Source organism: Ambystoma mexicanum, chromosome 3p, assembly GCF_040938575.1.
Source record: "Ambystoma mexicanum isolate Mex_15411 chromosome 3p, UKY_AmexF1_1, whole genome shotgun sequence".
NCBI lineage: Eukaryota > Metazoa > Chordata > Amphibia > Caudata > Ambystomatidae > Ambystoma > Ambystoma mexicanum.
Genome location: NC_090925.1, coordinates 893,183,256 through 893,208,327, shown reverse-complemented (window position 1 = coordinate 893,208,327; position 25,072 = coordinate 893,183,256). Strand labels below are relative to the sequence as shown.

Below are 25,072 nucleotides of genomic sequence, written 5' to 3'. Positions count from 1 at the left end.
CATGATGGGGCATTGCTGTGTGCATGGTGGCATCTTGGTGTGGTCTGCAATGGATGGGGGCACATTGGTGTCGGTCTGTACAGGTATGGGGCATCCTGGCGGGGGTGGGATTGGGGACATCGGTGTGCATCTGGATGTGGGAATGGAGGTATTTGTGGGTCTGGATGGGGGCACATTGGTGTGGGTTTGAAGGGAGAGACGGAGCATATTGGTGTAGGTATGGGGGCACATTGGTGTGGGTCTGGAATAGGTATTGGGAATCTGTTGTTCTGGAGGGTGCCATGGGTCATCTAGGTGTTGGGAGGGTGGGATGAGGCATCTTGGTGTGGTTGGGATGGGGACCTCTGTGTGCATCTTGAGAGTGGGATGGGGCATATTTGTGTGGGTCTGGAGGGAGGTATGGGGGCATCTTGGTGTGTGGAGATTGTTATCTTGGTTTGTCTGGATGGCAGCAGCCATGTGTGTGGAGGGAGGATAGGGCATCATGGTATGGGTCTGGCATGGAGGGTTGGTGGCATCTTAGTGGGCTCTGGCATGAAGGGATGGGGCATCTTAGTGTGGGTCTGAGAGGGAGGGATGGGGCATATTGATGTGGGTCTGGAGGGAGGAATGGGGCAGCACATTGGTCTGTCTGAATGGAGGAAGGGGCACATTAGTGTGGGTGTGGAGGGAGGGATGGGAGCTCATTGGTCAGGGGAGGGATAGGGGCATCTTGCTGTGTGGAGAAGAGGATGGGGGCATCATGGTATGGGTCTGGAGGAAGGGATGGGGCATCTTGGTGGCGTCTGGATCGTGGGGGGGCATTGTTCTGGAATGGAGGGACAGGGCATATAATGGGGGCATGTCGGGAATGTTGGAGCATGTGGGTCTGAGTGAGGGCTGGAGCATTCTGGTGGGAAGGAAGGGGAGCATCTGGGTGTGAATGGAGGGATGGGGTATGTATGTCTGGAGAGAAGGATGTTGGTCTATGGGAGGGGTGGGAGCATGTGTATGTCGAAGGGGTGGGGTAATCTGGGTGTGGGTATAGAGAGGGGGCAGATGGCGCTATGTGAGTTTGGAGGTAGAGGTGAAGCATATGGGTGTGGCACTGGAGAGAGGGGTGGATCATCTTGGTGTAGTTATGGAGGGACGGATGTTGGTGTATTTGTGTAGGTTCGGAGGGAGGGATGGTGGCATGTGGGTCCAGAGGGACGTGGCATTTGAATCTGGAATGTGTTTGGAAGGAGAAATGGGGCATTTGAGTGTGAATTGGGAAATGTGGGGCTGGGGTATCTGCTTGTGACTGGGGGCACGAAGGATCATTAACAGCAGAACAGCTGGAGGGAGAGCTGTGGGCCCGACCTCGGTTGCATCCCAAATGCGCACACCCACAGCACCCCTCGCGCTATGCTCTGGCCAGAAGATCGGTCTGGGCGCGTGTGGCAACCAGGCGCCAGGGAGAGGGATTCCCTTCCACCGGAGGCGGGTCCACAATGCAGCAGATGGACATGGACGCCTGGCAGGGTTGAGTTAAAGTGCCAGGGATGTCCCCCAACCACGTACAGTGGAGGGAGCCCTGCACTTGAACACCCCCCCCCTCACCGAACCGGCCGCCGTGCCACCCGGGGGCGCACATGCCTTTTGCTGACCCGCGGGTGGGCATTGGTGGGCCCACCCCGGTCAGCAGTGAAGCCCTGCCTGGGGGCAGCCGGAAGCTGAGGGAAAACTGGCTGTTCTCAAGGGATAGACAGGGACCCGGCACGCCGGGCGCAAGCCCTGAACCATGGCGCAGCAGGCTTACTTGAAGGGTGGGGGTGGAGGTTCCAGCCACCCACATCCGTGGCCGAGCGATGACCAGGCCTGCTGGCACAGCGCGACCATCCCTCTTGCCCAGGTACCTGGAGCTCGGCCCGTGCGGCCGGCTTGGGTTTGAGGACTCTAGCGGTTCCACTCTGCCCGTGCGATCACTGAGCCGCCTCTCCGTTCTCTAGTGGTCAGGGAAGGATGAGTGGGTGGGCAGGCAGCCTGCCTCCATCCCCGTGGGAAGCGGCGGTCAGGTTTCTCGGGCTGATTGCCTGAATTTCTTTGCTGGACCGGAGGTGGGCGACGTAGAAGTCTGGTGTCGGGATGAAAGGGTTTGAGAAGCGACACATGGAAGACAGGGTGTACCCTCTATTGTCGAGAGAGTTCGAGCCGAACTGCTACCAGATTGATAACAGCCGTAATGACATAGGGGTGTAGAAAATGCGGAAGTAGAGCCTTATGGTCAGGGATGCGCAGGTTCTTGGTCGATAACCAAACCTTAGTTCCTGCAGAATAAAGTGGAGCAGGAGCCCGATGTTTGTCCGCGTAATGCTTAGTGCGCTCCTGAGCCTCCAGTAGATGTCTTTGAGGCCCTTGTGTACATCAAGTACATTAACAACACAGGATCAAGCTGCCGGATTATTAGTGGGCAAAGAAGGAGACAGCGGCAAAGACCTAGGATGTATACCATAGAGCGCGACGAACGGGGAGGAATGAGTCGATGAATGAAGAGAATTAATGTAGGCGAAATCAGCCGTGCTTAACACAGAGAGCCAGGACTCCTGATATTGCAAGGTGAGACATCTCGGATATTAACGTGGAATTTAGGCGTTCGGTCTGGCCATCTGTTAGGGGATAGTAGGCACTGGAGTACCGATCGTCTATGCCAAAAGACGGCGTTGGAGTCCTCCAGAAACATGAAGTAAATTGAGACCGCCTCTCAGTGACCATGATGGAGGGGAGACCAAAGTACCTGAACACGTGTTTAATGAACAAATCCACTAGAACCGAAGCAGAAGGCAGTCCACGACAAAGCACAAATAAGGCCACCTTAGTAAGGTAATAGATGATGACCTATATTGGTATCTTAACAGTTAACGGATCGTATTTCCACCACAAAATCCATGAATATCATGGACCATGGATGATCCGGAATCGGAAGAGGGTTTAACAGCCCGACGGGCTTGGGGATAGATTCTTACACTGAGCACAGACTGCACAGGCCGCTATGTATTCTGCGTGCAACATCCTTTTGCATCGTAGGCCACCAGCACCAACGCTGTAGGAGATCCAGGGTTTTCTTGATACCAGGATGTGCCACGGCCATAGAATCATGGCACCAATTCATGGCTTTGCAACGTTTTGCTTAGTCTGGTTGAAACACCTGGCCTTGCGCATAAGGTATGGAATGGACCACAAATCAAAAGAAAATAAGTGGGCACCACTAGGCAGATACACTTAAAGTCTGGTATCTATGAAAATCTTGCATAAAAAAATAAGGTTTTTAGAAAAATTAGGAAAATATTCACAGGAGCTGGCTGTGATGAATCTGGAGACACCCTGACTCGAGTACCTATCCAAATTCCAATAGCGTGACCACAAGTGTCTATTTTTGCTCCATTCTTGGTTATTGAGTATATGATCCATTTAAAATTTGTGCATAAAGCAGTTCGCATATGATGGTGCCATGGTGGCACCCGTCGATGTACCGGAGATTTGTAGAAAGAACTTATTGCGATACTGGAAATATGAATTCTCTGCAATGAATTGGAGGAGAGTGCGAAATGCATTGGCACATCAAGTCTACTCAGATTATGAGATGTGTTAGCTGCGTCCTCACTAAGATTGTATTAGTGATCATTTTTTAAAACTGTTTTTTTGATAAACAAATTTCACTCTAACCAAGACTTGGACTTTATTTGAATTCATGCAAATTTATACTACTAAAGAAGTGAATTATTATTTGGGAAAAACTCTTTTTGAATTGCATCACCCATGTTGGGTTTAAACAGAGAGCGGCTGTGTGACTAGGTTTGTCATCTAGTCTCCTGCTTCACATGGAATGTACCACGTCCAGTTTGTAAGTTTGGCTTTCCGATGGCGCAGACTTCACCCTCTCTTGGAGATCACTACGTAGAGTGGGTTGCAGAGTACAGCTGCAGACAACTTGATGTGGAAGGACTAAGGGACCGTCTGTGCTGCTGGGTTTAGAGATGTTATGTAAGGCATCAGCCGTGGAAGGTATGGAGCTGATGTAGACACACCTAATATGGAGGAAGGAATGCCATTTAGCAGTCTATGCCTCATTTCCAAGATGGCTGCCACGACGTATATACGTCACACGCATCGGAGTACCGATGCGTTGTATCGTCGTTTTTCTTGCAAGGACTTCTAACGCTAGTTCTCTGTGGTCCTGGTGCTACTTTGAATATTTTTCGTTTTCTTGCCGATTGCTTCGAATTGGGCTCTCTTTTCACTCTTGAGGTGGCATTTCTTTTCTAGGTGGCAGTTCCTTCGAGTGCTCTTTAAGCTTCACGGAGGAGTTAAGGGTTCTCCTTTTCTCTTGTTTACTTTACCTACATCTTTCTACCTGTTCTCTTTACTCTGTAAACGTCTCATGCTATTTTCTGCTACGTTTCTGGTTCGTACTACCTATTTCCCTTCTTACCTTTCATTTGCTGTCTTCTTGCCGAGTCGGGCAATGTCCGCTCGTTCCATGAGCGCTATGCCCCTCCTCATATTCCGCAAGACTCCATACCTTTCTGCCTATAGGTCCTTCTCTCTCGGCCAGGCAGCATTCTTCCATGGCTGTAAATCTGCTTCATCCGATGTCTCCTGCGGCTGCATTTCACTGAGCCAGTCATCTGTATTCCAGCTCTGTATTGTACCCTTCTTCAGTAAAGCAACTTTCAACTGCTCTTGGAACTTAACCTTACTTACTTTGGGAGTCCTAGTCAGTTCATAATCTGAAGCACATTATCTGTACACAGGGTTTCTTCTGCCAACCGGCTTTTTCCCTGAATTGGGGGCTAGCTCGTTGGATGGGCCCTCGCGGCTAGGTTCCTTCCGGTCAGGCGGCCTCTTGAGGAGTTACGCCCCTATTTGCATCACAAGAAGGAAAGAAAGGAGAAGACAAGGAAACGCAGCAAAAAGGAGGTTGAATGTTCTACAGATTCAACAGAAGACAGAGTTGAGGAGGAGTTAAGGGAAGGGATCAGGAGTGTTGACCAGCTTGACTCGTTATGCATATGTGATAATGCATCGGTATGTAAAGAGCCGGGATGATACGTGATAATGAAATTAAACATAGACACAAATTCATGCCACCTCTTATGATGTGCAATTCTACATTTGATGGACTGAAAAGCCAACAGATTTCGATTGTCTGTATAGAAATAAATGGTGCCTTCAGACAAGAAAGGCGTCCCTAACAGCAAGAAGTTCCCTCTCTGTGATTGTTTAATTTCGTTCGTAGGATGTTAACTTCCTGGAATCATAAGCGCCTGGATGTAAGCCGCTAGCATCAGGGCATTCCTGTGAAAGGATGGCCCCGAGAGCGATGTCCGATGCATCTGCCTCCACTATGAATGGGAGAGATGGATTGGGATGTTGCAAGACAGGAGCTGACGTGAATGCTGTTTTGAGAGCTGAGAATGCTAGATCGGCTTTGTTATCCCATGTAAAGATCGTTTTACCACTGGTAAGAGCCGTTAAAGAAGCTACTATTGCTGAAAAATTGCAGATAAATCGCCTATAAAAATTGGCGAATCCTAGAAAGCACTGGAGGGCCTTCAGAGATGGGACAGGTCATTCCAGAACGGCTCTCACCTTAGTGTCGCTCATGTGTATTCCCTTACTAGTGATCTCCTAACCAATGAACTCTACCTCGGAGGCATGAAAGGTGAATTAATCCAGTTTGGTGTAAAGACTGTTTTCTCGCAGTCGCTGTAGGACCTTGGTAACATGGGATACGTGAAGTTTGTAAGATGGAGAATAAATCGGAATGTTGCCAGATACATGACGAGGAATTGGCCATCATGTCCCGAAAGACGTAATTTATGAAATAATGGAACGTCCTTGGGGCGTTACAGAGCCCAAATGGCATCACGCAATATTCAAATAAACCATACCTTGTTTTGAAAGCAGTTTTCCACTCATCGCCTTTGCAAATACAAACCAAATTGTAGGCCCCGCAGAGATCCAGCTTAGTGAAAATCACAGCAGAGCCCAGTTGGACTAATAACAGAAATTAACGGAATAGGCTACTGGTTCCGTATTGTAATGGTGTTAAGGGCTCTGTAATCTATACAGGGACGTAGATCCCCCTTCCGTCTTGGGAATAAAAAGCAAAGTTGATGCTGCCGGAGAACGGGAAGGCCGGATGAACCCTCATTTCAGTGACTTCGCGATATAGTCCTTAAGGATTTTGTCCTCATTCTGTGTCGAAGAATACCTTCTACCAGAAGAAATCTGGGCACCCGATACAAGGTCAATGGGGCAATCATAAGGCCTGTCTGGCGGCAGCACTACAGCACCCCCTCATCAAACACATGTTGGCACTCCAGATACTCGGAGGGTAGGGAATGGCTGACCACGGCCCCAACCGTTGCGGCAGTGTCCAACAAAGGGTGACCTGGATTCTTAACACTGCCACTAGAACCTAAACGGTGTATATTGCAGTAATCCGAAAGGAACTCCACACTTCAGGTACACCAGTCCACCTGAGGATTATGTACTCTGAGCCATAGCAATCCAAGGATCAACTTGTACTGGGGTGCTGCAATAAGGTCAAACGTGATGGACTCAACATGACCAGGGGCTGTTTCCATAATCATATCTGCAGTTTGTTCTGTTACCAAGCCGGATAACAAGGTCGTTCCATCAACTGCATTAACCAGTTTTGGATCCTTTTTGGGAACTACCTGCAGTCCCAGATCCCTAGCATATTGATTGTCAATATAATTTCCGGTTGCGCCAGAGTCCAGAACCACCACAGCTGAGATAGGATCACCTAGTGGGTGACCAAGGGTGACTGCCAATGTAAATGGCTTGATGACATGGGAATCCTCTGATCGGAAACCACTCGGCAATGGGACTCCCCTCATTGGCGAGCTTTCGCGTTTCCCTGCTTCTTGACAGGTTTCTTGGTACATGATTTCAAAAAGTGCTCTGAGGAGCCACAGTAGAAGCAGAGATAGTTTATTTTCCTGAGCGCTCTCTCTTGTCAGAGGACAGAGGGCCTCGTGCCACAGCCCCCATTTGCATAGGTTCCGGAGTCCCAGCAGTTGAAGGAATGGTCCCTAGGGTGGCGGGGGGAAGACTTCTCCTCTCGCCTTTCCGTTCGGCCTTGCGATCATCAATCTGCAGCACTAGGTCCAATAGTTCAGGAAACGTGACTGGGACCACGGGCACCAAAGCAAGAGTATCCTTCAATGCGTCGGATAGCCCCTTGTAAAACAAGGAAGACTTCTTGTCGTCATGCCACCCCATCTCGGCTACTAGCTGGTCGAACTTAGCTAAATAGGCTAAGAGTGTTGAGTCTCCTTGTTGCAGGCTCAATAACTCTAGCTTCATGGTTTGGGTCTTGTAGCGAGTGTCATTGCATCAATCAAGGCATCACAATTGTACAACAGGCGACTACCTTCTTCCAGCAGTGGATTAGCCCAGGCACCCGCTGTGCCTCCCAAATGGGAGAGAAGAAACGCCGCCTTGGTTGTAGAATCCAGGAAGGAGCCCGGTCTACACAAAAAATGAAGTCGACACTGATTTAGGAATGTCCTAAAAATCTTAGAATCCCCATGGAACATCTCTGGGGGTGCCAATGGGAACTGCGAGGTAACATACACTGGAGCAGACTCCTGTCTCGGTGGTGGTGCAGAGCCAGATCCAGAAGCCACCGCTGATTGTTGTGGGGGCAAAGCGTGGGGTTGCACACTGGCTTGTAATTCATCTGTGCGTCGCTGCATGGGCATTAGCCATGTCAGTACGGAGATGCGCTACCAGCTGGGTGATACTAGCTAGGGACTCAGTGGGATCCATAGTGTGAGGCTTCTGAAATTTGCAGGTGAATCGGAATCCCTCCTCGTATTACTTGACCCCCGTAGCGTAGAAGAAGAAGTCTTCCCACCAATGTGTCCCCCTGGATGTTTAAACATACATACAGAGGGACCAATTAATTGAAAGATCGATCCCATGAGACACCGAGCTGCAAGGGAAGACCAGGCACTGTTTAGCCAAACGACTAATAAGTCATTCACTGTAACTGTCACAAAGGGCTAGACTGACCTTTGCTAGACAATACAGAATCCCTCAGGACTAGAACACTGGATGCACAGGAAGGTAGGTATCAGACAAAGTTCTAAACAATGTAGACAGAAAAGACTATTAGGCAATGGCTTAAGACCCAGAACTCACACGAGAGCAAAAGGAACCAGTCTTATCGTGTAGGATCCAAGGAGTCAGCAAGAGAAAGAACAAGAGGGTCCACAGCAGTATATCAAACCCGCCGAAACGCAGACGCTGTTTGTTCCAAAATACTACACCGACGCCAGGCGGATGCCTGAAGGCTTTGGCACACGATCGGAAGTCTCTAGCCTACGTGCCAGCAGTTATTGCATCCCACGTAGCACGCGTTTCCTCACCGAAGGTTCAAAAAGTAATGGGGATTTGAGTGCTGGTAATACTTATCCCACGTAGCGCGCATTTGTTTTTTTTCACCGGGGCGCCCACCCGTGGGAAACGGATGATCAAAAAACAGGCAGACCAGCTTTGGCCCGGGGTCAGGGTGGGCAAGAGCAAAGATAATATAATCCAGCAGTCAAAACAATAAAGGGCTAAATCTAAATACGTAGCGGGGAATGTCGTCAAAACAGGCAAGGGAGAATTCAAAGCAGGTTCCAGTAACATAGCAACATCGAGTTCGAAAATCCAACCGGTTCAGCAAATAAATCAGACAAGGGGCAGGCAAGACACAATGATAAAACAAGGCAAAATGTTCGGCAACAAGAAAAAAAGGAATCGAGACGTTCTAGGTTTTTTCAGAAGCAAGGGTTAAGTGCAAAAGGCAGAGTAAATCGGGAAAGAATCACATGACCGCTCAAGTCTTTCCCAGATGTAACGGATGCCATTGTTTCCATGGCAACCGCCAGCTATTGTACAAACGCGTCCCTCTGCATGCCTTTCTTAAAGGGAAAACGTGCGGAAAGGATCTAAGTGTACACTGTTGTGTAATTGGGCGATTTATGGCTTTTGTTCTGGCTTGTGACCCGACCTTATTGCATTTCAGCCTTTTAACCGTGACAGGAATAAAGACTGTTAGACTTCAGAGGGTGCGCAGTAAAGAGAGGACAGTGTGTCAAGTGTGTAGAAAGCATGAAATGCGCAAAAGCACAATAAGAAAGCAAAGGAAGGTGCAAGTGTGCACAGTGGAAAAAATGAAAGCTAAGGGAAGGTGCAAGTGTGCACGAGGAAGAAGCAAAGGAGAACAAGAAGGGGTGCAGCAAGGACCTGAAGGTAAGAGATTTAAAAGAAGGAGCAAGAATTAAAGAGAGGGGTTACAGATCAGAGTAGTCGTGTCTAGGAGGAGCAAAGAACCAGGCAATTTCGAAGTCTCATCGAACCCCACAAGGGAAGTGTGTGTGAAAGAACTGTATCTGAAAGAAAAAGTACATCCTGACAAGCTGAACTTGTGTTTTAAACCAAAATGGGCCTAAGCTTGGGGAAGGGAACCCCGAGCGGCCTAGCAAAGTGGAATATCTTTTATTTCATGATATTGAAGGAAAAGCAAAGGGCATCCTGACAAAACTAAATTCGGTGTTGGAAACTGAAAGGGGGCTGAGCTTGAGGAAGGGAACCCTGAGAAGCCTAACCATGTTGGAGACTTGTTGTTTTGTATTGTTGAAACTTGGGGAAGAGGACCCTGACGAGTTTCAAAAGGAACTGTTCTATTTCTTTTGTGATGTTCGGAATTTGAACAAGCTCAAGCTTGGGGAAGAGAACCCCAAGGAACTAAAGACTAGTATTTGAGAATATTGCATTGGCTCCGTGGAGAAGGTCTTACGAACAGCCATTTTTGATTGAACTCATTTTTGTGACATTGACCAAACTACACATGGTGGGAAGACCACCTGAATCCAATCTAGGTTTCCTATTTTATTGTTGAACCACTGTTTTCTTCCTTTTTAAAGACTTCATATCACATTTTTGTATAGAGTGAGGGCAAGCATAGGTTTAGACGCAGACTTTTTTATTTTGGCCTATTCGACCTCAACAACCTTTTAGAAACATCAGTTAAGGGAACCATCCCTTTAGAGTTGGGGCCAGGTAGGCATTACACCAACCCAGGAGCCTTAGTAAAAGGTTTTGAAACAAACATCTTTGCGTCTGTGTTTCTCGATACCATGCCTGTCTCACAGAAGCCAAAATCATAGAGACCTGATAGAATCCAAAGTCATAAAGAGACTGTAGAAAAGTCTGAAGTTCATGGAGAGACTGTAGAGAGGTCTTGAGAGAAGCCAATATCTTCCAGGAGATTTGAGGGAGGTTTGAGAGAACCTGGGGTCATGGAGAGACCAAAGACGATGGGTATACTTGGAACAAGAGACAGTGGAAAGACTTTAATGAATCGGTTCTGACCTGACATACTTGTAGAAGGCAGACCCCTGAAGAACCCGGGAAGCAAACTGCACAGGAAAAATCTGGTGTGAAGGAATTCTGGTGCATCCAAAGGTCTTGAAAGGACCTGAGAGACACCTCAAGAGCATTAGAGGTCATTGAAAGACTTGAGACAACTGCAACGGTTCTGAAGAGACCTGCGGGGGGGGGGAGATTCAAAGCTCATGAATAGTTAAAAGAATCATGCTAAAGAATAGAACTCGGAAAGAGGTAGGTAACTTGAGTTTGTAAAAGGAAAATGATGATGCAGCGACCCAGAAAAACGTAGCATATCAGATGCCGGGTGACGCATATGTAAATGCTGGTGAGACAAATCTTGAGAGATGGTGTTTAGCTTACTCTATCTGCTAACTGTCAAACGGAAAGGCCCGGAGCCTGTAACACGCAAACCAATTCCCTGTTGCTAGCCCGAATGCATGTTCTGGGCCGACGACGGGTGGAGGTGACGCAGTCCACCGTATTGATTTATTTTATTTGTTGATAGAGCACAGACCCGGACGTATCACTGCACTAGATTACATGAGAAAGAGTACACATGGAGGCACATGGTTACAAACATGGATCTTTTGGAGCAACCTGGTACAAAGATTCATGCAAATGTGTTGAAGAGGACAGTTTTGATTTGTTTGCGAAAGGTCAGGTAGGAGGATTCACCTCTGCTAGAGGGCAGGAAGTTGTTCCACAAAGCTGGCACGATGACAGTGAAGCTTGATCCACCTGCTCTTTTTCTGATGTATCGGGGTGGTCCGAGAGGTGGAGGGGGAGGAACGCAGGTTGCGTGAGTTGGACTTTAAGGAGATGCCGGGGGTGAGGTAGTGAGGGGCAGTGTTGTGGATGCATCCATCCGTAATGGACAGGATTTTCAATTCAGTGCAAGCCTTAATATGGAGCTAGTGTGCTTCACGTCTGATAGTGGAGATCCAGGGCGCAAAGGAGTGGGGAGTTGTAGGCTGTGAGAATGGTTTCGGGTTTGTTGTCGTCAGTATAGGAGTCTTTCTTTGGTTAGCTTTTTGGTGTGTCTTGCAGTGATGGGAGCTAGGATAGAATTCTTTTTGGTTGTGGAGGGTGCAAGAGACTTGGAGAAGAGAATCACAAAGTGGTCTGTACTGGGTTGATGGAGCAAAGAAACGGAACAGACTGACTACCCCTCTCTCTTTCGACAACACAGATTACGGTGAGAAAAGGGTGAAGACTTTAAGCTTCCAAAAAATCATCACTGTCCTGAAGATGGCCCAATAACAATTCTGTAGACCACCGTAGACAACGATGGTACTATTATAAGGGGCCAAAACATATGTCGACTTTTTAGAAAAACCAACTGTTTTTTCTGATGTCATGCATACTATTAACAACTAATATGCTAAAAGAAAATGTAAATTGCCAAACCCTTACGTTACAGCACGAATAAATTGGTATGAAAGGTATGAGTGGTGTATTAAAAAGCCGATAAATGTACAGTTTTTTTATAAAAATGTGTTTTTTTTACCAAATTATTTAAATGATTTATACTTTTGTAATTTCACGGTCTCAGTCTAATAATTAGCGTCCTTAATAAGTACCCATTGTAGATTCATGCAACAGTTTCTAAGCACTGTAATCTGTGTTGTTGAAAGACCTTAGAGAGAGGGGTAGTCAGTCTGTTCTGTTTCTTTGCCTATTGAGAATCTCCCCGTCTACAGACTCGACCCCCCGATAACAAAAAATTTGGAATTACCCATTGTTATAACTTTCTTCTGGGTTGATGGAGGAAATTTTAGTGTGGACATTGAGGGGGAGGATCCAATCAAGGGTCCGGCCTTTGGCATGGGTAGGGGTGCGGATGGTTTGCGTGAAGTTAATCTCATGGAGATGGTGGAGGCCTTCTGATCTGTGGGGTCGTTGAACACGAGGTTAAAGTCGCCCAGTAATAGGAATTTGGATGTGGGCTTTAGGTGGGGGCCAATGAGAAGGCGTAGGTTGGCATCAGAGGGAGCCTATGCAGTTGGGTTGGCGATAGAGGAGCATAATGGTAATGGTGGTTTGCCGGTCCGACTCACAATTTCATGCCCTGGTAGGGGAGTGAGGGGAAGGATTCTGATTGGAAAGGAGGTTGTGGAGATGATGGCAACTCCTCCGCCTTGACTCCCGTCTGTCAAAGCAGAGGATGGAATATCCTGGGAGGGCAAGAGCTAGGCTGTGGCCGGATGCCATGTGCAACCAGGTTTCAGTGATGGCAAGCCATATCTAGGTTGTTTTTAAGTAGGAGGTTGTGAATGTCTAGTGCGTGAGCACTGATGGATCACACGTTTATGAGGGCACATGCCAGGAGTTTGGGTGTGGCAGGAGCAATCTGTGCCTTAGGGCCGGGGGTTGTTTGGGAGTGGGTGAGTGGAGAGGGTGTCCCGGGGGTTGGGGCAACATTACATAAGTCTGGCGGTGCCTATTCAGGCAGAGGAAATGGCATCCAGGTCAGGCAGTCTGGCGCAGAGCCTATGTAGGCACAAGATTCCTAGGCAGGGAGTTGAGGGCATCATGGGGTGTTCAGCAAGTGTGGGTGGCGAGCGTGAGGAGGTGTTAGAGGTATGATTAGGTGTTGAAAGGGGTGAATGGACCGGTTTGGTTTTTAAGTATTGTGCCGGGGGGAGGGGTGAGGAGGGTAGTGGGAATAGGGTAGATTTGTAGGAAGTTTGGGTGTGCCTATCCATTCCAGAGTGGGTAGGTAAGGCTAGGGTGGTGGGAAGGAGGGGTTGGACAGGGGGGCCAATTTCGTAGTGGTACTTTGTGGTGCGCCAACAGGCAAAATCTTTTTTAGCAGTAGCACATTGGGCGATACATTTTTTGGCATTAGCAAATTGGGCAATATTGGTGCATGGAGCGCTAAAGGCGGTGGAGTGGAAATGCAGGAAATACAAGACAATGGGTTATTAGAAGGAAGGGGAGTGGAGGACCGGGCAGCCAAGTCCGTAGGGCTATGCTTTGGGCCGAAGACTGAGGAGGCAGAGCAAGCGTGCCTCTTACCTGCGAACAGCGAGTTGGTCCAGAGACTCGGCATACTCGGTAGGAGATCTGGCAATCGAGTATAGGATGGGTGAATGCAGGTTAGTCTCTCTGTGGTGGGGTTGTGGACATCCAGGGGTAGACGGGGGGCTTTAGTATCGGGCCTTTGTCCTACCAGCTCAGCTGGGCTCCTGGATTTATGGAGCACATTTGCCATTCAGCTTGCGGGCCGGAGCTCGAAGCAGCAAGAGCTTCGGTGGAGGCAGGCAGGTTGTATGCGGCAGTGGGCATCTTAGTAGTGGTTTTTAAACCACTGGATTTAAGTATAGCTGTTGCAGGTGTTGGTGCCTGGATGGGAAATGGCACATCATGCTCTTTTTGAGAGCAATGATGGTAAATCCCAGAAACTAAGTTGTCTGGGAAGACTGGATCTTTGATTTCTCCCTATTGACTAGAAAGCCTAATGCCCTCTCATGTGCAGGCAATCAGAAGAAGCTGGAACTGACTGAAGTGCATGCTGCAGAAGCAGAAAGAAGACTCAGAGCTGGCAAACCTAGCATAAGTGGGAAAACCAGAGGGACACCGGAACGTGGATGCAGCAGATTTCACCTGCTTGTTCCGAGAGTGTCCTGGTCGGTGCAGAGGCTACACAGCGGAAGACTAGCAGGAAGGCTATCTTTCTCCATGTATGCCCGATTACCATGCAGGGTACGTGTCAGAGACAGAGGCGAGAAACTGTTGTCAAGCCATAGGTCTCAGGAGCGAGAGGGGCTTCTTAAATGAGTGACCTGACCGGAGACACCTGCAGTGAGGAAGGTAGTGGGTCCCTGTGAAGCCAGAAGTAGTAGAAATTGTGGCAGTTGTGCAACACGCAGAACAAGCTTCACAGAAGTCGGTGAGTGAAAACTGGCATTCTGATTCCTTCCACGAGCACTGCCGGCAACAGTATCCAGTTTCCTATTCACTGGCGTATAGTCAGAAATTAGCTGAAGTTGTTTGTTGAAGCTTTAATAAGGGTACAATGGAAAAGTAGCACTAATTCCCTTTCACTCGCGTGAAGAGAAAATGCTGCGAAAGACTATTGTTCTACCCTTTAAAAGACTGTAAACCTTATGAAGAAGTGGTTGCGTGTCTCTTTATGAAGAGTAAATGTTGCGAAGGTCAATTACTGAAACTTTAATGTTGCTAAAACCATTGTTAAACATTTACCATTTCAAAACTGCATGAAGTGGTAGTGTGTGCCTAATTGTGCTTTACAAAGGAAGATTTAACTCTAGCCTTTTATTTCACACAGGCATTCGTTTCTCATAAAAAGAAGTTAAGCAGTTAAACATTGTATCTACAATTGAAGAGCAAGCATTTCTCAAGCCAAGAGTCTCCCCATACTAAAATTGAAAGCAGCCTTTCTCAGAGCCAAAAAGAAATCTTTTACTGTGAACTCAATAACCGTTCAACCTGAACTAAAATACAAGTGTGAAAGCATTACCTGAAGCCAAGAGTGGCACCAAGGCTTCTGAGTAATTTCTTGGGCTAACAGTTGGCAGGGAGGTGAAGGCAAAGTTGGGGAAGTGGACTTGCTGTTTGTAAAGATTATTTGAAGATGACGCAACCTATATTGCCAAAGATTGTGAAGAAAGAGAGAAGTGGGTCATATAGGAAAATAGGGTTATAGTGGTGGGCTGACAGAAAAGGCAAAGAAGCTGCCGCTTTTGAACAGAGATATTCAGAGGAAGAGTACCTTGCCTACATGAAGGTGTACTTTAAAGTGAATCTAGTCAAAACATGTCTTGATTCACAAATTACTGAAGCTGTGGTAGTAGTCTAAAGTACTGCGGCTGTGGTGGTATATCTGGTTGTCAGTAGGTGCAACATCTCGGTAGCCTAAAGGATGTGGAGTACTCCGAGGCAAATGAGATGGTTCTCATGGTAAACCTGAGTAGAAATGAAGTTGTTTAAGTAGAAGCAGTACCATTTAAGAAGTCATACTGACAAATATACCTATTGTGAATCCTAATCCTGTAACTAATGACATACTGAAAGTCAACCAAGAACTGTGCTTTACTGACAGTGGTAGAAGTGGTATTTCTTTTTTAACTGTGGCAAGCATCTTGGATTACTGAAAGTGGTGGCAAAGCATTGTGACTGGGAGTTCCATTGGTGCTATTCAGAGAGGAAGTGGACATTCCATCTTTTACCAAGGAGAATAAACTTGCTATTGTTGGAACTTTGGTTAACAAAACCTTACCTTGGCATTGAAACATCAAGAACTGATTTGAGAGTATTCTATCTTCAAGGATTTCTTTGTTTATTTTTATTTTTAAACATTGGAGTGGAGTTCACTTGCAATCCTGGGGAAGGGAACTCACCCAGATTATTGAGAGATCAAGAAACTGTGAATGTTATTTGAATTTCCATATTTTCTTGTATTTAATGTTTAGTGTGAGCCTGTGTTAGTGTTTCCCTTTAGTTTTGCTTAGGCGGGAAATCCTCAGTAGAGTAGGAATAGTGAGGAATTTAATATTGTTAAATGGCATGTTTTGAACGATCATCAAACAGTTGTCCACCTCGCATTGCTGACAGTTCACAGGAAGTGCTACCCCTGTTCTGACCATCCTGAGTAGAGACTCATGGCTGAAGTAACTTCAGTGAGGGTTGGACTCTGTCCTGAGTAGTACATGTGGAATACAAATTTGCTGATCTCTTTTGGTCCTTCTCCAAAGAGGACTTACTCGGAGCATGGACTAGGCCCACTATTGGGCCTGACGCGCACTTAAGGTCCTTGCGAGCGGCACAGCCCCACTTACCTGCTTCTTCAAGGCAGGTCTATCGGCTGTGGCGACTTCTCCCGCGCTAGTCTGACATAAGAAAGATGTAGCCTGGATGCAACCTGCAGAGAGGCCTTTGTTGGCCATGGATAGGTGCCGCTATGATTGTTTTTTCACAGTGGGCCACCCCTTGGTTACCCCGAATGCCCCGGAATCTCCTTAGTTACCAGGCCTGCGTGTCTTGCGTTATGGCACGAGAGTACACTATAAAAGGCAGTACAAGGTAAGATGTGCGTCTTAACGCTCCTCGCTAGTCCTGCCATTTGTCAGTCCTGGCCACTCTGTTTCCTACAGTCGTGCTTCCTACCTGTTCTTTATCTCGACACTGCTTTCTTTTGCTGTTCTCCCTTTGCCTCCCAGCTCTGTTTCCACTGTTGTGACTCTGGCATCCTGTATATCACCTTTCGCTCCTTTTGTCTCCTGGTTGCCTGCTCTTGTCTCCATGCTTAGTAATGTGCCCGGTCCTTATCTGCCTCTTTTGATATATCTTTCCCTTAATAGGAGAAAAATACGACTTGCTTCAGATCCATGTCCCGCACCATATGCGGTTTCCCATTCATGATCGTTTTGGGCACTCTGCCTTCATCTTTCTGCGGGACCTGTTATCCAGCTTCTTCCTGATGAAGCATAGACCGATCCTTCTGACCCTTGTTCTTATTCTCTCCTTTTTTGTTTTGTTGTTGTTTCGTGATTGCCTTGAGCCCTGCGACTGTGTGGCGCAATATAAAACATTCATAGAATAGAATAGAAATGTTGAGCAAACCTCTCAACGTAAGGCAACGCAAACCATTATGTGGTATTTGGGTGAGTCATCTCAAGAGTAGAACATTTGTTCCCCCCCATATGGTCCACTTCCCCAGAGGTAGCTGAATCCTCATCCGTCGGATCTATTCAATCCTCACTTGGGTTTGGTATGGGATGAATAATCAATGGGGGAGAATACACTTCACCCAATGGCGTGTTTTAATATTCAATCACAGACGATGAGCCTATGGCCTGGAATTTGGGCCTTTTAGGAGTCGCCTCCACCCGGGAGCTCAAACTGTGATCCCAAAGTACCCACCATTGAAGCTCCTGCCAGCGTCAGTCCTGGGGATGCTGAGCTGATGGTCTAGGGTCGGCCATCTTGGACATGGTGTTATTTGTTTTGCCACTTTGTTAATAAAGGTTCAGCAATGTTGAAACAGGGTTCCCGAAAGGCAAGAAAACAAAGCCCATATTTGCCATGTTTCTTCTCCCTTCTCAATCGCTTATTGGCCACAATTGAGCCAACTGTTTACGCAACAGTTGTCCCAAATCCCCTTTTAATTGGTTCATTTTAGATGGCCTGCAGTACAGATTTTTCCATTCCCTCTCTAGCAACTCTTCTTTGCAATGTCCTTCCACACCAACGTTTTGTCTGGGACTTCCAAGCTCTGCTATCACTGTACTCTCATGTGTGTGACCGTAACGGCCACTTCCTTCATGTGCGTTAACCTCCCTGCCACTTAGTGGGAAACCACCCTGCTGCTGTGCTATGGAATTCTTGCAGATAGCATCATCAATGGAATTTAATTTGCAATCGCATTATAATACTACGTGACTTTATTTGCAGATCACTCGTAGCCTCTAGACCATTCTCAACACGCACATAGTGGCACTATCTCTGGATCACGTTACTCTTATGGAGGACCTAGAAATGAAGTTTTCCTTCTTGGCTTTGCCCCTTTGATATCTGGCAAGTCATTTTAGGCAAAGCATAATACGTAAGAGTGCTATACTGTTGTGTTGTTAAATGTTCCTTTGCCCTGGACTGCAGACAGAAGAAACACTAGGAATCTTGCTGTGTCCAAGCAGCAATCCTCGGGGACACAATCTAATGGGGCTCCAGAAATGGCTGGTAAACGACAGATTTCTCCCTCCTCTACTATATTCCTGTATCACACTCAATAAAGCAGATTTCCTCTTCTGCAATTTTGGATGAAAGAACCATGTGGTAGCCAATTGTCACTTAGCATGCATGGCTGCTGGCGCAATGATGTAAGGCTCAGGCTCCCGATATGGAAGAACAAGCAGAACTTGTGCACTCTCTCATTGCTGGCATAGGAGAACACGGTCATACCCCACCTCATATCTAACTGCAGCAATACCCATCAGATGCTCCCACCATAGCAGGTGGGAATCGCATAGAGAACTCCAGGACCAGCAGCCTTTGGAGACCATTTGGTTTAACGCCTACTTCTGGTAACTTCTTTGACACAAATATTCTCTCCACAAGTAAATCATTGACTACTTTGTGAATCAGCATCATGGACTTTAAGGGGTTCACATTTGAATCATATGGAAAGAAAAGTTACATAAGCATTTCAGGAAAATAATATTTAACATGTCATCCATATTTAAAGGTGGATCCTAAATCAATAATTAATTGGGAAAAACAGATGTTCAGCATGGTGCACACTTTCTATTAAGTGGTGTTCCATACGCGTTTGTTGGTCGCAAATGGCTCCATTGCCATCGAGGAAAGGACAAAGGATTGGCGAAGAAAAGGAAATGTGCAGACCACAGAGTAATGAAACATGTAAGTAATATGGTTAATTACTAATGAGCCAAATGTTCTGAAGAATAGCAGTTACTGTGTTTAGGACAGGCCTCAACATTTGCATTAGCCAATTGCTAGTAATAATGGACTCTTGGTGAGTAAGTAATGGTATGAAGCTTGTAAGTGGAGAAATGAGCGGGCAAGTGACCTTTTTTGGCTGTCTAGTAGCTTGCAACTTGAAAGTTTACTCTTGGTTTAAGTGACCATGTACAATGTTGACACTCCAGTCACTTTCTTTTGTGCTCTCCAAAAACCTCATTAATGCTTTAATTTATACTAGCATTCAGTTGTTGCACACATTGCTTTCTACGTTTAAATCACTTTGATGAAAAGAAAAGCCTGTTTACAATATGTCAACTATTAAGTGAAACACTTCTATTCTTCTTAGAATGCTGGCCAGCTAATGCATAGAAATGAATCGAACAATTATTTGTCCTCCATTGCCCTGCTGTTGCATACCACTAAATCTTTTTTTCAGGAACAAGTAAGGGAGTAAACTCTATGCGTTTTCTCTTTGGGGAGTAAAATAAAAGGTGGACTGAAGTAAAGAAACTGTTCTAGAGGTTTTCGAATAAAATAACAAATAGTGATGTTATGTGGTTTTTTGTTTCTCTTAACGGCCGTGATCCTGATTTTTGCCCCTCAGTCCGTACCAGGGCTATGTCGCGCTGTTAAGATAAACAGTCACCGTTCCTGTGATGTTTTAAAGTCTTTTCAGGCAATTCTTTTTTAGCCACTTAGACCTTTCTCGGTCAGGATGTTACTGGGCTCCTTCATGGTCTCAAAGATCTTTATTTGTCACAAAATCACGTTGATTCTCCGGGACCTACTGTTATCTGGCACCACCAACACCCTTGTGCCTTAGGTTGTCTTGAACAGGTTCAGGCATCAGACTCTTAAATGTAGATGGATTCCAGGGCGCAACCTCCTCCTGGCTGGGCTGCATTGCCCCTGAACCGGTCTCAACACCCTGGTTCCACCCTCTACTTTTCTGCCCATGTTGTTTTTCCCATATGTTCTCCCTTTTGCCACTCTAGGTGTTCTACCCATCTATGCTGCTCCTCTTTCTTCATTCTCCTCCCTATGGTCCCCTCCATGCAGTTTCTTGCATCCTCTCCTCCCTTTCTCTCTTGTCCCCTCCATTTGTTTTCTTGTTTCTCTTTCATCCTACTCCTTTATATTACTTCCTCCTCTCTTCCCTTGCGTTGTTTTTTCTTCCTCTGCTTTCTTGGTCCCTTTAAGTGTTCTCTCGCTCTCTTCTCTCTCCCTTCGTGTTCCCTTTCTATTCCTTTCCCCACTCCCCTCCTTTCTTCTCGGCATGTTCTTCCTTCTCTCCCCTCTATTTGCCCTTTCTCTGTCTTCTCCCAGCTCTCTCTCCATTCTCCTCACCAATGTACTCTTTACTCCAAAACCCTTTCTTGTCCCTGGCCTCTTTCAATACTCCTCCCCAGGTCATAATGGAGATGTTGACTGGCAAGTTGGGAGCACCTGAGTTGGCAAAGGGATCGGGCCTCCGCACTGACTTGGTTCTGCCTGCTTAGAGTACAGTTCCTGCATGTGCTGTTTACGATCAGTGCTGAGTCGCTTTTCCACTCAACAAAGCTAAAAGATATTGGTCTGCCATTTTGTAATATGCAGGTTCATGATTGACAGACCGGATTCCAACATGGTACCACCAGTTTTTCAAAACGAGGCCACACGGTATGCAATTTTGCCTGTCCTGCCACTTTTACTGCACGTTTTGCATGACCCAGGGGGGTAAGACCCTGGTTTAGCTCACAAATGTAATATGTGCAACAGTCAGATGATCGTGGTTCGCTCTGTATGTTGCTCTCTGATGAGGGGATTGGTTCACAACGTTGATATGTAGAATAAGGCAGGGTCCCTGTACCTGGCTTGCCATGGCATGCAGTCTCTGTCAAGGACCCCCCACCCCCATACCCCTGTGATAAAAATGCAATTTCAGTGCAGCAAAGAGGCGCGAATTTACCCACTGCAGCAGTAGTGATCTGAGGGGGGCTTCTGTCATGACTACTCTGCAAATTCAATGCAGGATGGAGAATGCCCAAAATAATAATGTCTCACAATTAAAGAAATAACAATAATAAAGATCTATGCCTCACAGTACCCTTAGAGCTCACGAGTCTCATCGAAAGGCAATGAATACACAATCATTTTATAAATCTGGCATATTTAATTTACTGAGCTTGATTTACTAAGCGGTTTCAAAAAGCCCATAGCAGTTTCAAATTGCCCCTGAACTCCTTTCTGCCTGGGAAGGAGGTCAAAGAATTATTAATGGTGTAGCTAGATCTGCAGGACCCAATCACTCAAAGTAATGCATGTCCATCCATAGGGGTCTAATATGCACTAACCAATCGGCTACGTGTGGGGAGACTTCCAATGTTGCTAAATGCCTGGTGTTAATTACTTTAGATGGTTATAAAAGCTTGCAATTAAGGGGTGTTTCTTTGACAGCACATTTTCATGCAGTTCTGTTCCTTGTCCTGTTTGAATAGAATTGTCGCAGCTGTGTCTGGGATCCTGAAATAAAACTGTCACCTCTTGCCTGGCGTACACTCGTTTTTGAATACTTTTGTAATTTTGTGCTGGGGAGTTCCGAGGCGACTCCCGATACACCCCTTGAGGCTAGGGATTGATTGGGTGCCCTGGGGGAGATTCCTGCTATGCCATCACCAGTGAATCCGTCCCTAGTCACCAGGGACCTTGCCTTCTGTCCCAATACACTCTCCGGTGACATCTTTCCAACAGGTACAGGGCTATCTGAAATGTTAAAAATGTGGTCTTGTTGTTGTGACTCTTGGTGCCATAGTCATCAAATGGCTTTCAAACCTGGCTTTGAGAACGTCAATTTCTCTGCTTATTGGGACAAAACCAATACTCTGTGAACCCATCTCAGCCGGAGGTGGAAAGCCTACCCATGAGAATTCCAGACGAGTCCTCCAGTCCTACCCCTGAGAAGGGTGGTAGCAGTTGAGAGGGTCCAAATTCCTTATGTTCAGTGCAGCCATGTGTCTTGTCATGCCTCCTAAGCCCAATGCTGGTCTGAGTCTCTTGTGTTTTTTCTAGGGTCAACAAACCACACCTGGGCAGAGGCAAGCACCAACAGGGACAGAGCCATCATCTAGCACCACACATGTCCACACGAATCAACCAGAGAATGAGACCCAGCCAGTCTCCCTTTGGCAGCAATACAACACCTGCAGCAGAGAGAAAGCTGGAAGGAAGAGGGGCGGCAGGGAAGGAAACGCATCTGCATTGCGCTGGGACCGACCAAGCTACCCTACCCAGTGGATCTACGTGTTTTCATGGACTTTTTTTAAACGTGTGTACTTTTTGTCAAAGTGAATTTGACCAGTTTTTTTTTTTTGTCAATGGGAGCCCATTCCCACTCTAGCCCAACCCCTCGCCCATTCCATCCTCCACACCCTCTCTGCTACCCCCAGATATACACGTTAGGGCTCCCATAATCTCCCCCACTCGCATAGATGAGATTTTATGAAGGGCAAGGACAATTTGCATTGTCCTCACCCTTCATGGCGAGTAATTTGCTATTTACTTTAAAGAAACTTTCTTTTCAGCAAATGGCAAGTACCCAGAAGCAAGCCCAGAGTTGGCACTAAACGTGCGACTGATGCTCAGATGCAGATGGGATTATAGCTGAATTGTATAAAGATCTCCCCGGAATTCTGGGCTCTGATTTTAACGTTGGGCTTTAATGTGCTATTCTACTAGGACAAGGTAGCAAATAATTGGAAACTGGCACCTATTTGAAAAAAAAAAAAAAAAAGAATCTAGTCGGAGCCCAACTGTCTACAGCTACAGACCCATTTCGCTTTTAGATACACAATTCAAAATAGTTTGGAGAGCTTTAAGAATGGGTTGAAGAAATAAAATGTTAGCTGCTATACAACTGGGGTTTAGGGCAGGATTGGGGACTTCAGAACTGGTTATGACTATCTTCTAGTGGCAACTTCTCTTCATAAACAAGAAATTATCTATTTAGCTTTTATGGACCTCTGGATCGTTTTTGACAAGGTTAAGAGCTAAATTATGGGATAGAGTAGGTTACTTAATTGCCCCCAGGATCTAGTAACTGCCTTGGAGAATATTCACAAGGGCATGCAGGCCTTCATAATGAGTGGTGAGGGTGTCATTGTACCCCATACTTTGAAGTTGGTACTTGGTTGAGGCAGGGGTGCGTTTTGGCACCCCTGCGTTTTTCTCTTTAACGACCTACAGGTGGCTTTAATACAACTAGGAACCGATGTTCCCAGAATTGGAACTAAGATACTTGTTTGGCTTGTTTACACGGACAACCCTGTTTTAATTGCACGCACCCCCAAAGCACTACAGAAAATTATTAATGAATACACCATTTTCAAGAGGAATTTAGAGTTTTAGGTTAACGACTCCAAATATGCTATTTTGGTGTGCCATAGATGGGTTAACCGAATCAAACTGCTTCTATGCACTGCAATTACTCTGTAATTCCAGTCATTAAGGAATTTGATACCTGGGTATTTTAATACCTTATCTAGTGTAAGTCATTGCAGAAAATCGACTTTAAGAATGAAACAGACCGTTGGTGATGTATTTCCTTTCTCAAAAATGTGCAGGCTGCAACTATTGAATATGATGTTGGAAATCTATAAAAATAAAACATCAGTTGATAATTATGGTGCGTCGCTCTGAGGGTTCGGGAACATAACATCTATACAAATCACAAAAAAACTCTGAAAGAAAATGCTAAGTCTCAGATTCCACCTCAAATTATGCGGTACAATAAGAATTAGGGCTGAGTTTCATTGAGGATGAGTAATCCCTACAGCCTGTGTTCTGCTGGGTGAGAACTTGAAGCACACGCAAAGCAGATTGAATCCAGTCTATCATTAACACATTGCTAGGTAACTGCAGCGTAGATTCTATACCTTGGTTTCAACATGGTAAAATTGCCTTCTGAAACATCAATCCACAGCAGCACTTTAGTCCAATTACTTTAATAAAGCTATAGTAGCTCATTTAAAAAAACAATTGTCAAATTCCAAGGAAACCTATGAACTGGCCAAATTTGCGAAACTTTCCAACTAAAGACATACAGTTTAATCTTCAACACCATAAAGCAGTATTTAACTGGTCTAATCATTTTTATGAACACTCTGATAACTAGCGCTATATTTGTCTACCGCTCAGAGCAATCCCGCGAATTTATCTGGTATTTTGGCAGATAATGTTTACTACGTGGTGTCCCCAAGGAGGATTTTTTACATTGTATCCTTTTGTCCAAGAACGCCACATACAACCCCGCAAAGAAATGCGACTTTGTTATATATATGCAACATAATTGCTCCCCCTATTGAGACCAAAGGGGTTTGCTTAATGCCGGGTTGCTCTTTTTCATGTTCTAATGGTAGATACTCTTCTAGTCAGATGGACCATGTTAACATATTTTAAGTGTGCTGATAAAATGCAGAAATTATCTAATGGTGTGTATGCAATGAAATTGTATTTTTCCTGAAATTGTTTTTTCTATCCTGGTTGTTCTATGTTGTACTATCTGTAAATACATGTGAATTTTTTTAATGTGTTTTTTCTTTTTTAATCCAAATAAACCTCCACTGACTGACTGGTAAAAAATCAATGTGTGCAATATACAGACTATCAATCTGGTGATGTTGTAACCCACAGAAGAGTGAATATCCCACAGGAAGTGCATACAGCGGTAACGGCAGGAAAATGTGAAACAGAAAAGTAGTGCAGTAAACCAGTCTTATGACAGATACTGCTTTGGGATAACTACTCTGAAACTAATGAATGTGATTTTGACTAACCGGTCTGTACACATGAATGCAGTTTGTTTTCTGAGCTTCTGAGGGGTAAGGAAAATCACACATCCATCGTTGATCCATCAATTTTGAATGACATGGATATTTTTCAGTTTCAAAACATTACAACGATAATTCCCCAATCTGCCTGGTATGGTACAGTTAGCGAGATTGACAGTATGTCATTTTAAATGTATCATCAGGGACCATACACTTAATAACTCCTTTATCTGCCTTTTAGGTCACTGCTCAGTTTGCAAATGTCTACAAGGGAGCAGTTATTCATCTAGAGCAGCAGCAGCAAGTTTAGCTATCACAGAGGGTTAAGAGAGCTCTCTTTTCATAGTGTGTAGTATGGAGCTAATACAGCCCTTGAAGCGTGGGGTGTG

The 25,072-nt window shown here is 45.9% G+C and overlaps 1 long non-coding RNA gene across 1 annotated transcript; it reads left to right on the top strand.

Annotated features, from left to right (window-relative positions):
• The first annotated feature begins 731 nt into the window (after window positions 1-731).
• LOC138581074 (uncharacterized) lies at window positions 732-24,495 on the top strand. The gene is made up of 2 exons (XR_011304418.1): window positions 732-18,816; window positions 21,928-24,495. It is a non-coding gene; the product is annotated as an uncharacterized lncRNA (long non-coding RNA).
• Window positions 24,496-25,072: the final 577 nt, after the last annotated feature.